At 39.8% G+C, this 15,553-nt stretch overlaps 1 protein-coding gene and 1 pseudogene across 1 annotated transcript in view; one reads left to right on the forward strand and one right to left on the reverse strand.

Annotated features, from left to right (window-relative positions):
• Positions 1 to 15,553, forward strand: part of SHROOM4 (shroom family member 4) — a 281,480-nt gene that overhangs the window by 211,842 nt on the left and 54,085 nt on the right. The window lies entirely within an intron of this gene.
• On the reverse strand, positions 11,158 to 11,257 carry LOC128773975 (U6 spliceosomal RNA; annotated as a pseudogene).

A 15,553-nucleotide genomic window follows, 5' to 3' on the forward strand; every position in this document is an offset into this window, starting at 1 on the left:
GAGGCCCCTTTTCATGCCACAGTAAAAATAATTTTTTCTCCCCTCCAAGTTGCTTATCAGGGTAGTCACTTGCAATTGCCATTGGTTTGTCACAGCTGTACATGGAAAGTAGCTTTGTGTTGCTTGTGTATTATATCACAGGATCTGATTAGTTTGCTTGGCCTGAGACCCTGTGTGATCATGAGAATATAATAATGATAGCAACTTACATTCTCACCACAGTTCTACAAAGTCTGTATCATCTGAGGAAACCAAGGCTCAGAATGGATGTGTCAGTTGTCTAATGCCAAATAACTAATAAGCATCAGAGCTGGGACTCAAATCCAGTCTCTGTGTGACTCCAGAACCCATCAATTTTCCCTGTATCAACATTGCTGAGTTTTTATGAATTCCGGTCATTGGGACTATCATAGTTCCATAGTTCCATAGGATAGTGCTGTATTACTCCTTTCCTGAGTAGTTGGCTTAAAATGTTAATACTAGTAAGGGAAGAATGGCGTTCTCTTTAGGAATTTGGAGTCAGGTGATAAGGTCCCACCAAGGAGCCTTCTCACCTAAGTTTGAAGAGGTTGAAGCAGAAATATGATTCCTTTCAGATTTAATAAACATGCTTTAAATGTTAGTTTCTGTCCTTCTATCCCAGCACTCACTATGGATCAGATACAGTGCTAGCAGCTCTCAAGTACATAGTGTCATTTAATCATCACAGCTCTCTTATGAGGTATTGGGATGAGCGTACCCCCATCGTACAGATGAAGAGATTGGGGGACAAATAAATGAGGTGACTAGCACATATACTATCTTATAACCAGGTCTGTCTGACTCTGGATATAGTTTGCTCTCTAAACACCTCCGTTGGTTTCTGCCTACCTACCTACTTTGCTTCTGTCTCAGTAATACCTTCAGAGGCCTTAAATTGAATATTTTAGTTGAGGTCTTCAAGAAATCTTTGTATGACTTTACAAATCCTTAGGCTGTGCATGCTTTCTCCCTTGCCTCACCCTGTGAGTATTATCCTCAGCTGTAACCTTGCATCCCAGTAAAGCCCAGAGAAAAATCAAGTGTAAACTGGCCTGAGAGGATAATTGAGTGTTTCTCGATCACCCAGGATTTAGCTTTGCCTTGACCTGGAATGCTTGCTAGTTTCAAAAGGAGAATAAACTGAGTTAATTAGCTCTTGGATAGGGTGAGAGTTAAAGTTCTAGGTGTGGGTCTGTGCAACTAAACTCATGGCTGTTGGTTTCTTAAGATATTCAGTAGCCATCTGACAGGTGAAGGCATCTTCTTTTCTGACCTGAAGCTGGGTCAGTCTCAGTCCATGGGAAAATGTTGTCATTTGTATTCTGCATTCCTCCTGTTTCTTTGGGGTGTGCTCTGTTTAATAAAGCACGCATTAGGAGATACTGAAAAGAAAAAAGAGTTTTTAATCTAGTCTTTTTTCCCCAATAGGTTTAAATTGCCCCAAAGTGTGTGTTTGTGTGTGTATGTGTGTGTGTGTTTTAGACTAAGTATCACTGAAGAAGTTGACACCTCATTATGTGTAGGTTATTGCATTTGTGGAACAAAATCTCCCTTAAGTGATATATCTACTATGTGTCATAAAAAATTAATTCACTTTATGTGTGCATGTTTTCATTTCAGGCATCTTTAATAGGGAAATATATTCTGGTAGATTAGTTTACGGTGTTTCTAAATAATAAATCATAAACACCAATAAAAGAAAACATCTAAAATGTGAAAATTCGTGAGTTGATTATATGTTGATTAACCTTATGTGCTTTTGCCATAATTTTTATTATTGTCATTTTCCCTTGCTGTCAAACAACAATTCATTTTTGGAACATAAGATGCATAATTATGAATGTTAATACAGCACCCTGCTGCATCTCATCTCCCTTTGCGTTGTGGCACAGGTTTACTTTGGGGACACAAAAGTACTTTCTCTCATTATTCATAGGAACTGTAATTAGACACTAAACGAGATGTAAATATATTCATTATTTACCTATTTTGTTAATTAGAATTTTTCTTATACCAAGACTCTAGAAAAATATTGTTTATAATTCAACTAAGAACCATGGGACCGTGTTTAAAAAATAAAAATAGGGACGCCTGGGTGGCTCAGTCGGTTAAGCCTCCGACTTCAGCTCAGGTCACGATCTCACGGTCCGTGAGTTCGAGCCCTGTGTCGGGCTCTGGGCTGATGGCTCAGAGCCTGGAGCCTGCTTCCGATTCTGTGTCTCCCTCTCTCTCTGCCCCTCCCCCGTTCATGCTCTGTCTCTCTCTGTCTCAAAAATAAATAAACGTTAAAAAAAATTTAAAAAAAATAAAAATAGAAAGAAAGGAATCTGTGTTATGAAGAATAGAGCAATGGACTTGGGGGTTTTAAGTATAAACTCTGAGTACTCAGTGAAAATAGTGGAAATACTAGGCAAGCCTCTAACCATCATGTAGTCTTGTCATTATGGGTAATTCAGGGATGTAATTCCCACCTGATGGGGATCTGGTAAAGATTAAACAGGTACTTCATGAGAAAATGCCTAGAACAATATCTGATACCAGGTACATTACCAGTGAATGTATATTGTTTTTAATATGGCATTTGAAAGTTAAAAAGAAATAGACATTTTCTACACAGTAACTCACCAAATATCTCTTTAAATAGCAAGTTCCCATGATACAATTTCACTGATTTAATAAATATTTTTGAGTGTGAGTATTTAGCACGTACTTAGCAATATGTTAAACAATGTGGTGGTGATCATAGCAAAAGTATACTCTAGGGGTGCCTGGGTGGCTCAGTCGGTTAAGCATCCAACTTGGGCTCAGGTCATGATCTCACAGCTCATGAGTTCCAGCCCTGCCTCCGGCTCTGTGCTGACAGCTCAGAGCCTGGAGCCTGCTTCAGATTCTGTCTCCCTCTCTCTCTCTGCCACTCCCCGCTCACATTCTGTCTCTCTCTCTTAAAAATAAATAACTATTAAAAATTAAGAAAAAAAAGAAGTATGCTCTAGCCCTGAACTCTAGGGGAGGGAGATGAGACATGTATAGGTAAAATGGTTGAGTAAGGAAATAGATGATTGTCAAAATGAGTGATAACCAGCAACAAGTGATTGTGAACGCTGGAAGAACACCACAAGGAGCTTGCAAAAACAAACAAAAAACCAGAAAACAAAACAAAAAAAAAACAACTAAAACTAAAACAAAACAAAAAACAAAAAGAGGGGGAGCTTGGCCAAATTCCTAAATGGTATGTGGGAAGGCATAAAGAGAAGATAGAGAGAAATGTAGGTTTGGGGACTATTAAGGAAGCCCATCCAACGTAAGATTTATGTAGGGAATCAGTAAGAGGAAAATTTGGGCAATCTATAGAAAGCCCAGAAAAGCAAACTTTACCTATTATGCAGAGACAACTATTGCAGGATTGTGAGTAGGTGAATAAGAATGAAATTGGTGTTTGTGGAAGATTGGTGTGGGTTGGATTGTATGTAAGGAGGCCACGTGGTGTGATCGCTTATATAGAGTAGTGACAGTAGGAATAGACAGGAAGAGTTAATGGGGGAGACATTTCAAAGCCAGGACTTAGTGACTGATTGAATACACAGGCTAAAGGAGAGGAGAAGTAAACTGGTTACGAGGTTTGAGCCAGTCAGACCTTTAAAGATTTAAAGCAAACAAATAAACAAGATATTTTTTTAAAAAGATAAATTAGGAAGAGTTGGGCTTGGTGTCAATGTTTGTTTGTTTGTTTTTTCGGTTTTCTATTTACTTTGAGGTGATTGATCAGATATGTAGAGATTCAACTGGCAGTTGAACAGCATAGGTAGATCAAGACCAAAGATTGTTTTAGACCCACAGAATGCTATTCCCAATATAAACTAGTCTCAATTACATGTAAGTATCTTTAGGTAGGCACTCCCTCCTAAAAACATCACGTGACCTTAACCTTCATCCTCCTCCAACTACCAGTGTCTTTCCCTTCACATCTCAGCTGCTTAGGCTCTTGAAAAGTATTCTTATACTACTTGTCTCCCTTTTTCCCCCTCCCATTTCCTCAATGCATTCTGGCTTCTTCCACTACCATAACCCTCTTCTCTGTGTAGTTCCAAGATGAATTAGTGTCTTCAAGATTGAAAAAAGATGAAGGGCCTCTTTCCTTCTTTTCCAGTTGGCAATTTTCCAATTGAGTTTTTCAGCAGTGTAGTATAGAGGAAGGTACGTAGCCATTAGTATATAATAGCACTGGTGCCAAAACATTTACCAACTGGCCAACCTTTAGCAATTTACCTAATCACAATTTCTTCATCTGAAAGATTTCTGTAGCCTTATGGAGTCATATGAGTAAATGAGATGATATGTATAGAGCTCTTTGGAAGTATTTGTTGCTTAATAAATATTAGCCTGGTTGAATACCTCTTTTTGGAAATTTCTTCTCTTTGATTTTTAAACATCTCTCTCTTCTGGTTTTCTTCCTACTGCTTATTTTCAGCTCTTTTTCCTTAATCTGTCTCCTAACTACTGGTATACCCTAAAACAGTGGTCCTCAAATTTCAGTGTGCATTAGAATTCTCTGGAGGATTTAAAGAGCATATTGCTGCCCTCCTCCCCATACAGTTTCTGATCCAATCAGGGCCCAAGAAGTTCTCAGGTAGTGCTGGTGCTATTGGTCTGAGTACTGGACCCTGAGAACCACTAACCTAAAGTTCTATCTCAGACCCTCTTTCTCATTCTATGAACTTTTCTCAAGAGACTTCAGGTACCGCTGATAACTGTCAGATATCTGTATCCAGAGAAGACCACACTCCCATATTCCAGATTCAACCGCGTATTACATGTCTCCACAAAACTGTCTCCCAGACACATCCTAATCCAACATGCCCTAATCCAACATGCCCATGATTCCAAAGTACATATGGAAATATACATCTGTAAGATTAGTCAGGAAAGGTCTGAAAAAGAAGAGTAATAAGGGAGAAAGGGACCAGTCCTTTTGGAACATATTATAAAACTACAGTAATTAAAACAGTTTAATTACAACTGGCACATGAGTAGACAGATCAGTGGACCATAATTGGGTCTAGAAATTGATCCAAAGACATATTTTAGTACATGATTTTTAATATATGATTTTATCTTGAAATATTAAAAGTCTTTCTAAACAAGACACAGAGGAAGCCAAAAAGGGGAACATTGTTAAATCGACTACATAAAAGAATGTACAGCACTGCAAAAATACATAAACAGTATCTGAAGACAAAAAACTGAGAAGAATGTTTTGCATCTGGTATGGGCAAAGGCCTTATATATAAAGAGCTCTTCAGATTGAGAATCACTAAGGAAAATACCAGCAAACCATTATAAATGAGAAAAAAGGACCTAAACAGGCAGTCCACAGAAAAAGAAAGTCGGCTTATAAAAATAAATGGAAAGATGCTCAACAAAACTCATAATTAAAGAAATGAATATTTATTTAAGCAACAACTCTTACCTTAAGATACAACCTTCACCTATCTCAGTGGCAAAAATCAGAGCGTTTAGCACACGCTATTTTTTTGTCAAGCATGCAGAGAAATGCACTCTCACACCTTGCTATCTACCTTGTTACTTAAACTGTGATCCTTGGACCAGCAGTATCTGTATCAACCCAGAGTTTGTTAGAAACACAGTCCCAACCCAGATCTACTAAATCAGAATCTGCATTTTAATGAGCTCCCCAAGCAATTTGTTTGTACATGAAAGTTTGAAAAGCATTGCTGTAAAGCAATTCAATGCATTGAAAAGCATTCTTGGTGGAAGTGCAAATTAGCATAACCTCTTTGGATTTCAGGAGACTTTACCACAAATATTCGCATATTCTGTGAACCATAATTGTAGTGGAATTATCTAACAGATATAATCATCTGTATATGTGAAGATGTACAGAGATATTCACTGCAGCATTATTGGTAATAGCAAAAAAGAAACAATCTCAATATTCATTAATTGGGTAAGAGTAAAATAAACTGAAAAAAATTTGCATGCTGAAATACTATGCAGTTATTTAAAAATATGTGAAAAAGCACATACAGATATGAAATTATCTCCATGATATATTGTTTAGCAAAAGCATCAAGTTTCTGAACAGCATTCTAGTATGCTTTTTGTGCTCTATTATTATAATTCCCATTTTACAGATGATGTTACCGAGGCACAGATATTAAATAACTATCCCAAAGCACCCATACAGCTAGCAATGATGGATTCAGATCCAGTCTGGTTATAGAGCATATGCTTTTAATACTATTGTACCATACTGCTACCCAGGGATAAATAAGAAGCCGTTAATAGTGGTTTCCCCAGGAGTGTGGGAGACTCATTTTTTATTGTATATGCCTTTGTACTGTTTGAATGGTTTGCCTTCTGTGAGTATTGCTTTAAAAAAAGAAATAACTAAAAATCAACTTGTCCAAAATTGGATTGATTTCTCTCTCCACTCTTCTGGTATTGGTGACAGGCTGAATAATTTACTGAAGTGCGAAATCTGGGAGACATTCTGGACTCTCTCCTCTTCTTTACTCCTCACATCTGTCCAATCAGGCACCAAGATTTATTGGTTCTACCTCCCAGACAAGATAATTCTCAGATATACCTCTCCACTCTATCCCTGAATTACAGATAACTTGGACTGTAACATTTATTTCCTGAGTGGCCCACCTGCCCCTTTTCTCCCTATGAAACATCAACTGATAACATCTTTCCAAAATGTAAATCTGGTCCTGCCACCATCGTGCTTCAAATCTTACACTGGCCCTCCAGTGCCTGTGGGGAAAGTCCAAACTCATTAACATGGCAACTTAGTTCTTCCATGTTCTGGCCCAGCCTGCTTCTCAAGCCTTACCTCTCACCACCTCTCCTCTCACATCCTATCCTCAGAACGCCATTTTTCCCACACGTTTCCATAATTTTCACATGCTATTTCTTCTACAGAAGTTCCTTTCATCTGGGTCAATCCCTACACTTCCTTCAAGACCAAACCTCAAGCATGACGTCCTTTATGTAGATTTCTCTGCCTGCAGGTTATTAGACATTATGTATTCTATACTGGGAAGGTCAGGATCCCCCAAAGTCCCATGGTATCTCAGTGTCCCACAGGAATAATCTCCAATGTCAAAGCCCTCCTACCTGAACACTGTGTATTCACACTCCTTGCAGACTCCCAACATGGATGCAATATCCTGCAGCCTGCTCCTCTAGCTCTCCCCCCATGGCTAGTTCAGGGTCTTTTCCCCAGTCTCCTTACACCTCCAGCACTCTTCTTGGTCGCCTGGGACATTTGAGAGACTTCCCCTTTAATTCTCAACTTTAGATTCATCATCCTCCCCTCACCATCCTTTTGTCTCTATCTGTAGGCAAGGCAGGTGAGAATAGTGGTTAAAAATGTGGGCTCTGGAGCCAGACTCCCTGGGTTTCAATACTAACTTTTTAGTTCTGTGATCTTGAGCAAGTTACTCAGCCTCTCTGAGCTGCTGATATTCCCCTCTGTAAAATGGGGATGACAATAGTAGTACCTGCCTCGTAGGGTTGTTATGAGTATAAAATGTTTTAATATTTGGAACACATAGTAAACATTGTGTTTTTGAGATTAAAATGCCCAAATTATGAAGTGGGAGAATCTTCTCAAATTGGCATAGGAGGCAAGCCTCTTTCTCCTTTGGAATTCTTTTCTACTAAAGGTGGCTCCTTAAGATTAGGACCAAGTATAGGTGAGGAATCAAGAATCCCCACCCCTTCTCAAGTCTCCTGTAATTCTGGCTTGTTTCCTCAAATGGATGAATTGAAAGCTTCTCTTTTTTTTAATGTTTATTTGTTTATTTTTGAGAGAGAGAAAGAGTGTGAGAGAGTGCAAGTTGGGGAGGCGCAGAGAGAGAGAAAGAGGATCCCAAGCGGTTGGCAGTTTGGAGCCAGAAGCAGGGCTTGAACTCACGGAACCATGAGATCACGACCTGAGCCAAAATCTAGTCAGACGCTTAACTGACTGAGCCACCCAGGCACCCTGGATTGAAAGCCTCTTGAAGGCAAGGATCATAGTGCAGACTTTTAGACTATTTGGCCCCCACTAGACACATAGTAGAAACAAGGTTTATTTCCATCACTCTTAAAATTAAATCCAGAGTCCTTAGAATGAGCCACTCACCTGGCCCCAGGCTCCTTCCTCAACCTCATTTCCTCCCCTTCTTTGTCTTGCTCATTCCATTCCAGCCACGTTGACTGTCCTGCTGTTCTTGGACGATGGCAAAGTGATCCTATCTCAGGACCATCACCTTTGCTGATCCTTCTGCCCAGGCACATTCTTATGTGCCTGACTACTTCCCTGACTTAGGCCACTGCTCAAGTATCACCTCCCAACAGAGGCCTTCACTGACCACACTCTCTGAAATAGCATTGGCCCCCACACACTCCTGTCAGTCAGTCCACCTTTACCCTGCTTTCTCTGTCTTCAGAGCATTTACCACGACCTGACATATATTTCATATTTTTTGAGTTGAACCCCATGAGGACTGAGATCTTGTCTGTTTTCTTCATTGCTTTGTCCCCAGCACCCCAGAATAGTGCTTGCTTGGCTCTCAATAACTAACCAATGAATGAATGAATGAATGAATGAATTTAGTGCGAGTACCTATGAAGAAAAGGGAATAACAACAAATTCTGTTCATTGCTAGAATTTTGAATACTTTATAATTTTAATTCCATGATTCTTTTAGCTTTAGCATTTTCAGAATAAATCTATATTTATGTATGAGTTTTGTTTCAATTTTACAAACATTACCCTGACAAAATTTAAAATCCGGTTTAAGTCAAGTCCAATTTTTAAAAAAAAATACCTGATCTGTTTATTCTCCATCCCAAGGGAAAGGAATGTGTATGATTGAGTGCATGAGTGTATGTACGTATGACAGAGACAGACAGAGAATGAGAGAGAGAACAGTTACCTGCAGTGAGGAAATTGGATAGGGAGTGGGTTGGGGAGGCATGAGTAGGGGAGTTCATGTTACCCAGAAAGAAAATAATTTTGTTTCAAATGCTGCATTTTTTTTCTAAATTGTTGTTTGAAAATCCTGTAAAAAAAAAAAATGAAAACCAAAGAAATGAAAAGCTTGGTCAACAAGAGGTTTGTAATTGTAAAGACATCAGATCAGGAAATTTCCCAGGGGCTCATGCAGGACATTGTGGAACCATGTGAAAGCTTTTATGAAGTGAAACTTCAGAAGAGGAGATAAATATATGGCAGCTGCTCTCCAGCTCATATCCCCTTCAAACAGGGAAGATGTGAGCAGGGGATTGCCCTCTTGGTTCTGGGACCTTCCTCACCATGAAGTAGTATGTTCCCACCCACCCCTGGAGCCCGCATTCTATTCAGGCAGCCCCCTATATTGTGTATACAGCCACTGACAGTTGAAGAGAGTCTCCCAGCCTGCCCTGGAAGACAAAAACCCACTTAAGTCAAAGCATCAGCAGCCAGTATTTTAAAGAAGCCATTTAAAAATCTGTTTTAAAAAATATATGGTAGCATTCTTTAAAGCAATGGCTCTCAAACTTGGGTATGCATCAGAATCACTTGGAGGGCTTGTTAAAATTCAGATTGCTGGGTCCCACTCCCAGAGTTTATGATCCAGAAGTTCCAGAGTAGGGCCCCAGAGTTTCGTTTCTAACAAGTTCTCTGGTGATGCTGATGCTGATCTATATAACAAACTTTGAGAACCACTGTTCAGGGAAAAAACACAGGAATTTGGAGGCAAAGAACTTCAGTTCAAGCCTTCTGTGATTTATTTCACCTCTGAACCTGAGTTTCTTCTTTCCTGAAGTGGAGTTTATAAAGTTGTTTTAAGAATTAAATGGAATGGTGTCTATGAAAGTTCTGTGTGAACTGTGAATGTGGTGTACAAATATTAGCAATCAGATGGCTTTACAGATGGTACTTACTGCCACACACCCCCACCAGATTTTCCTGTGGCTCTCCCCTCTCCATGCAATTTTGTCCCACCAAGTTCATGAGGCACTTGGGAAAAAACTATAGCCAACAAGGCCTTGAGTAGCAATTTTTTTCAATCCACTGAGCACAGCCTTGATGCTGACTTTGACTTGACCTTTCTTTTCCTTTGCCTGGTTTCCTTTAACTTGCCCCTTGTTCTTCCAGCCCTGGCCACCTCTGACAGCAAAGAACAGCTCCCATTGCTAACATTGTGGTAAAAAAAAACCTGTCAGATGGAGGTTTTTTTAATTAGTACAATAGACAGAGGAATCCACCACCAAAGAGCAAAGCATTTGTTGGGGAAGCATTTTGTTAGGTTGGTGGGCTCTAGGCTGATTTATCTGAGGGCAAAATACAGATGTTTGAAATAGTTAAGTATACGAGTATTACAATTATGCAAGTGTTATGAGTATTGCATATTCCTAACTTAGGAATGTATCAGACAGTTGCATCAGATGGTTGTCAGGGTAAATGATATGCCCATGTAGAATGGTGTCTTTTTTCTTTGAAAACTTTTTCTCATTCAGCTCTAATACATGTGTAGTGTAGAAAGCTTTGAAATTTTTTAAAGGTATAAAAAATAAGAATGACCCTTAATTCTGCCACATAGAGACAAACACCTGCTGGTAAGATATTGATGTATTGGCATTCAGCCCTATAATATGTGTAGGCTTGTATATGAATATATATGTACATCCATATATATTTTTTGAAATGGGCTGATACTATGTACAGGTTTGGATGCTTTTTCTTTCACTTGCCATTATATTGTGAGCCTTTTCCAGGATCATTAAGTAGTCTTGAGAAACATGGCTTTTAATGGCAGATTATTTTTCCTTCATGTAGATGTACAATACCTCCCTTAACTCTTCCTAAATGTTGGACAGTTAGGATATTCCTGTTTTTACCTTTATAAATAACTCTGCAGTAGATGACACTTCATGTACATAAATCAATGTGTGCATCTCTAATTGCTCTCTTAGGGTAGAATCTTAGGAGTGGAAAGACTGTATCAAAAGGTAGGAACATTTTTTAAAACAGATATAATTCACATACCATAAAATGCATTACCTTCAAGTGTGTAATTCAGTGGCTTTTAGTATATTCACAAGGTTGCACAACCATTAATACTGTCTAATTCCAGCAGAGAAAAAATGGAGTGCTTCATAAATTTGCATGTCAGCCTTTGCAGGAGCCATGCTAATCTCTGCATCATTCCAATTTTCATGTATGTTGGCTGAAGCAAGCACAATAGGAACATTTTGATGTCTCTTGATATGGCACATTTCTTTCTAGCAAATGTATACCCATATCCCTTCCCACCCAGGAATGTACAAGAATGCCCATTTCCCTGAAATTTTACTGACACTTAGTTTAAAAATATATATTACCAATATCATTGAAAATGACGGGGCGCCTGGGTGGCTCAGTCGGTTAGGCATCTGACTTAAGCTCAGACCATGATCTCACAGTTCCTCGGTTCAAGCCCCATGTTGGGCTCTGTGCTGATAGCTCAGAGCCTGGAGCCTCCTTTGCATTCTGTATTTCCCTCTCTCTCTGCCCCTCCCTGCTTGCACTCATGCATTCTCTCTATATATATCAAAAATAAATTTAAAAAACATTTAAAAAATTTAAAAAAAGAAAATGACATTTTTATTGTTTTGTCTCTTTGATTAGCATGTCTTCTTCTCCCACCTAAACTCTAGCTGTTCTACAGGGACCTGTCATCCATGGTCTTTCCTTTGCACACATTTACCATGGGCAGTCATAGCCAATGAAGCATGTCAGCTGCCTCCTCTCAGAATAATGACCACATGTCCATACCCTGCCCTAACCTCTTTCTAGCGCTGTGGCCCAGACATTGAGGTGCTTGCTGGGCGTGTCTATCTACATAATTTGATAGCGTGTGAAACAAATTCATGTCTAAAATCAAACATTTCTCTGGCTCTTGCCCCAACTTCCCTATCTAGGTTGGCACTACCACTTTTCTTCCACGTGCTTCATGATCATGCTAACCCCGTTCTCATATTTAATGAGTAGTCCAACCTTGTTGGTTCTGTGTCTCGTGTTCTCTTTCCATCTTTCCCTTCTGTCATATCCCCACTGTCATGTTCTAGCTCTACCTTTTATTGTATCTATTGTGTAAGCCTCCTCACTTCATGCTTTCAGTATTTATCCACACAATTCAACTTACACATGACTACCAAAATAACCTTCCCAACATACTGCTTTTACCATGTTGCTCTCCTATTCTGTATCTTCCTAAGCTTCTCTCTTGCCTATTGGGTTATGTGAGGTAAATACACTGACACTTAAAGCCCACCGTTTTCTTGCATCATTTTAACTTTACTTCCTGTGTGCCTTATATAAACTGTGCTTCATTCAGCATATTCCTTCTTTTCCCACTCTTACTTATGCAAACCTGGCATGACGTCTCCAGTCTCCTCCAGTTTAAACCGAGACTGGGGCGCCTGGGTTTAAACTGGAGGAGACTGGAGACGTCATGCCAGGTTTATATATACAATGGAATACTACTTGGCAATGAGAAAGAATGAAATCCTGCCATTTGCAACAATGTGGATGGAACTGGAGGGTATTATGCTAAGTGAAATAAGTCAATCAGAGAAAGACAGATATCATATGTTTTCACTCATGTGGAACTTGAGAAACTTAACAGAAGACCATGGGGGAGGGAAGGGGAAAAAATAGTTTCAAACAGAGAGGGAGGCAAACCCAAAAGAGACTCTTAAATACAGAGAACAAACTGAGGGCTGACGCGGTGGTGGGGTATGGGAGAGGGGGAAATGGGCGATGGGCATTGAGGAGGGCACTTGTTGGGATGAGCACTGAGTGTTGTTATGTAAGTGATGAGTCACAGGAATTTATTCCTGAAACCAAAAGCACAATGTATACGCTGTAAGTTAGCTAACTTGACAATAAATTGTATTAAAAATAATAAATAAACTGAGTCTTCAAGATTTAGCCCAGAGGCACTGTGAAGTCTTCCTTAATTAACCTGTGCTTTCTCTTTTTTTAAACCCTCATTTTGTTAGCATTTCCTTCAATGACATAACTTTCCGGTTAGGGTTTAGTGGTTACTTAGGTATTTCTATTCATCCCCTCTCACATTGTAAATTCTTTAAGCACAGGGATTATATCATCTTCATTTTGGCATGTTCCGTAGTACCTCTCCAAGCACCTTAAATTGTGGATGGAAGCTCCATAAATGCTTGAATAAGAGAATGGTGAAGATTGCCAACTTTTTAAAAAATATATATATATACTACTAATGAGTCAATTTCAGGAATGAACTCTGTGTTAAGAAGGTACAGATGCCAAATGACCCAAATATCATGGATTCTTCTTTTTCCCTCACTCTCCACATTCAGTCCATCAACAAGTACTGTCAGCTCTACCTCTTCAAGATCTCTCGAATCAAACTTCTTTTCTCTACCCTACTGCTTCTTCCCTAGAACAAACCACTATTATCTCTTACCTATGAGAGCCTTTTTAACTGGTTGCTTGGATTCTACTCTCATCCTGCTTAAATTCATCAGCCAAGTGAGATATTTATAAAATGTAGATCATGCTAGTCCCCTGCTTAACAATGTCCAGCAGCTTCCCATTGCACTGAGAATTAAATGCATACCTCTTACTTTGGCCTTTGAAAACTCTACAATCTGGTCTTGGCATTTTCCCAACCTCATCTCCCACTGCTTTCCACCTGGCTCACTGTGGTCCAGCTCTGCTGAGCATTGACCCTTCCTCATTTTCATGTTTGCACAAAGCAGAGGGAGTGGGTACTGTTGGTTCTACCAGGGTCCTCACTATTGTTGGCTATTGTCGTAGGGCTCCATGTCCTTCGTAGTGGAGATGAGTTGAAGACTGGCCAGAAGTAATTCTAAGGGCTTTGAGACTTAACTTTAGGAAAAACCTTTGTGGGTTTCACCATCCTCTTGAAAAAGTGGCATCTCCAGTACTGAGTCTAAGCTGAAGAAGATATTTGGCTTAAAGGGAAAAGAAAGGAAATCTTGTATTATTCCCATATCTTCCTTCCCAAGGGATACTACAAATATTACTAATAGAAACCAGAGCTGGAGGACAAACATCCTCCACCTTCTTTATCACTCTGGGTGTTGGTTTAGGAAATTGGGCATCACACCAGAAACTGGCTCAACAGATGATTCTCTGTGAACCTATTGTCATTTTCCCTATATTCTCTCCTGAAGTCTCCCTCAGCCCTCTGGTGTTGCACTCTTAGCTTTTGTACATACAGGGAAGTGAGAAAAACTCTCTTTCATTATTCAGATTCTTGACTTGCTCACCTTGCTTCTAGAAGCTGTGAAATATGAACCGTCAACCTTCTTGCCTTTGGGATCGTTGACAAGAAACAGTCTATGATGGCTATGTCTTATTAGACTGTACATAGAACTAAAATATACTCTCTATCCCACTCTGAAAGAGAATTACAGGTACTGTGCTTCTAAAATACTAAGCATTTTTTAGCCCCTAATATTTGCAAAACTCTCTTGCATCAGTCATAGGTTGCCTCTTTCCAGCCTTCTTTAAAAAAATAGGTGTCCCCCTGTTTTAAAGATTTCAATGTGAAAATTGATACATGAAAACAGAAGGTCAAATATAAAGACCCTTATCAGATAAAGTTATCATTCTCTAATTGGAGAGCACAAAGGTACCCCCTGACACATACAACAGCATTTGAGGGGGTCTTTATTTCCACTGCAACATTCCCTTTCTTATTCACTGCCCTTGGTTTCCTTTTAGCCAGGGATGGATCCTGAGATGGAGAGTGGAGAGGTGGATCCAGCATATTTACATGAAAGAGCTTGACCTGACTGTTCAGAGAGGTGAGGGAAGGTTGGAGGAGGTAGGGAATGTGGGGAGACAGAAGTATACCAAAGACCCTCTATGTAAAATACCCACATTTCAGATGGCCGAAACTATGACTTTCCCAGACAGACAAGAAAGCCACTGTTGTAAAAGTTGTCTTTAAAATTACACACACACACACACACACACACACACACACACACACACACACATTCCCCCTTGGTTTGGTCTGTAATAAGAAAGGGCCCTGGATCACCAGGCCGCAAGGTCCCCCACTAGCAGTGGGGTGTGAGTGGACCTTCATAGCTCTGTATCCTTCCATGGTGATCAAGCAGCTTTTCCCCTATTTTGTCAGATAAACAAGCCATGCATTGTTCTGTCCACCGGTCTGTATGCAGGCTTCCCTTCCTGCAGAGCTGGCCAGAATAAGCTTGGACTCCTTCATGTGGGGCAAGTGGAATGTACTGTTCAGGGGGAGGCTGGAAAAACCACAGAAAGTAAACAAAGCTAATCAAGGACACTCTTTCGTGCTTCTTCTTATCTAAATACTTTCAAAAGAGGAAAGAGCCTGCAATAGGTTATATCCCAGACCTCGGATTAAGCACAATCCCAAGCAACACAGGCCATGTTTTCCTTCTTGCCCTGGGTTGGGGCAAAGCCATGGTTCTCTTTCTCTGTGTGCCTCTAAGTATTGCT

This window comes from Panthera pardus, unplaced genomic scaffold (assembly GCF_024362965.1).
Source record: "Panthera pardus isolate Hobbes unplaced genomic scaffold, ASM2436296v1 HiC_scaffold_27, whole genome shotgun sequence".
NCBI classification, from domain to species: Eukaryota; Metazoa; Chordata; class Mammalia; order Carnivora; family Felidae; genus Panthera; species Panthera pardus.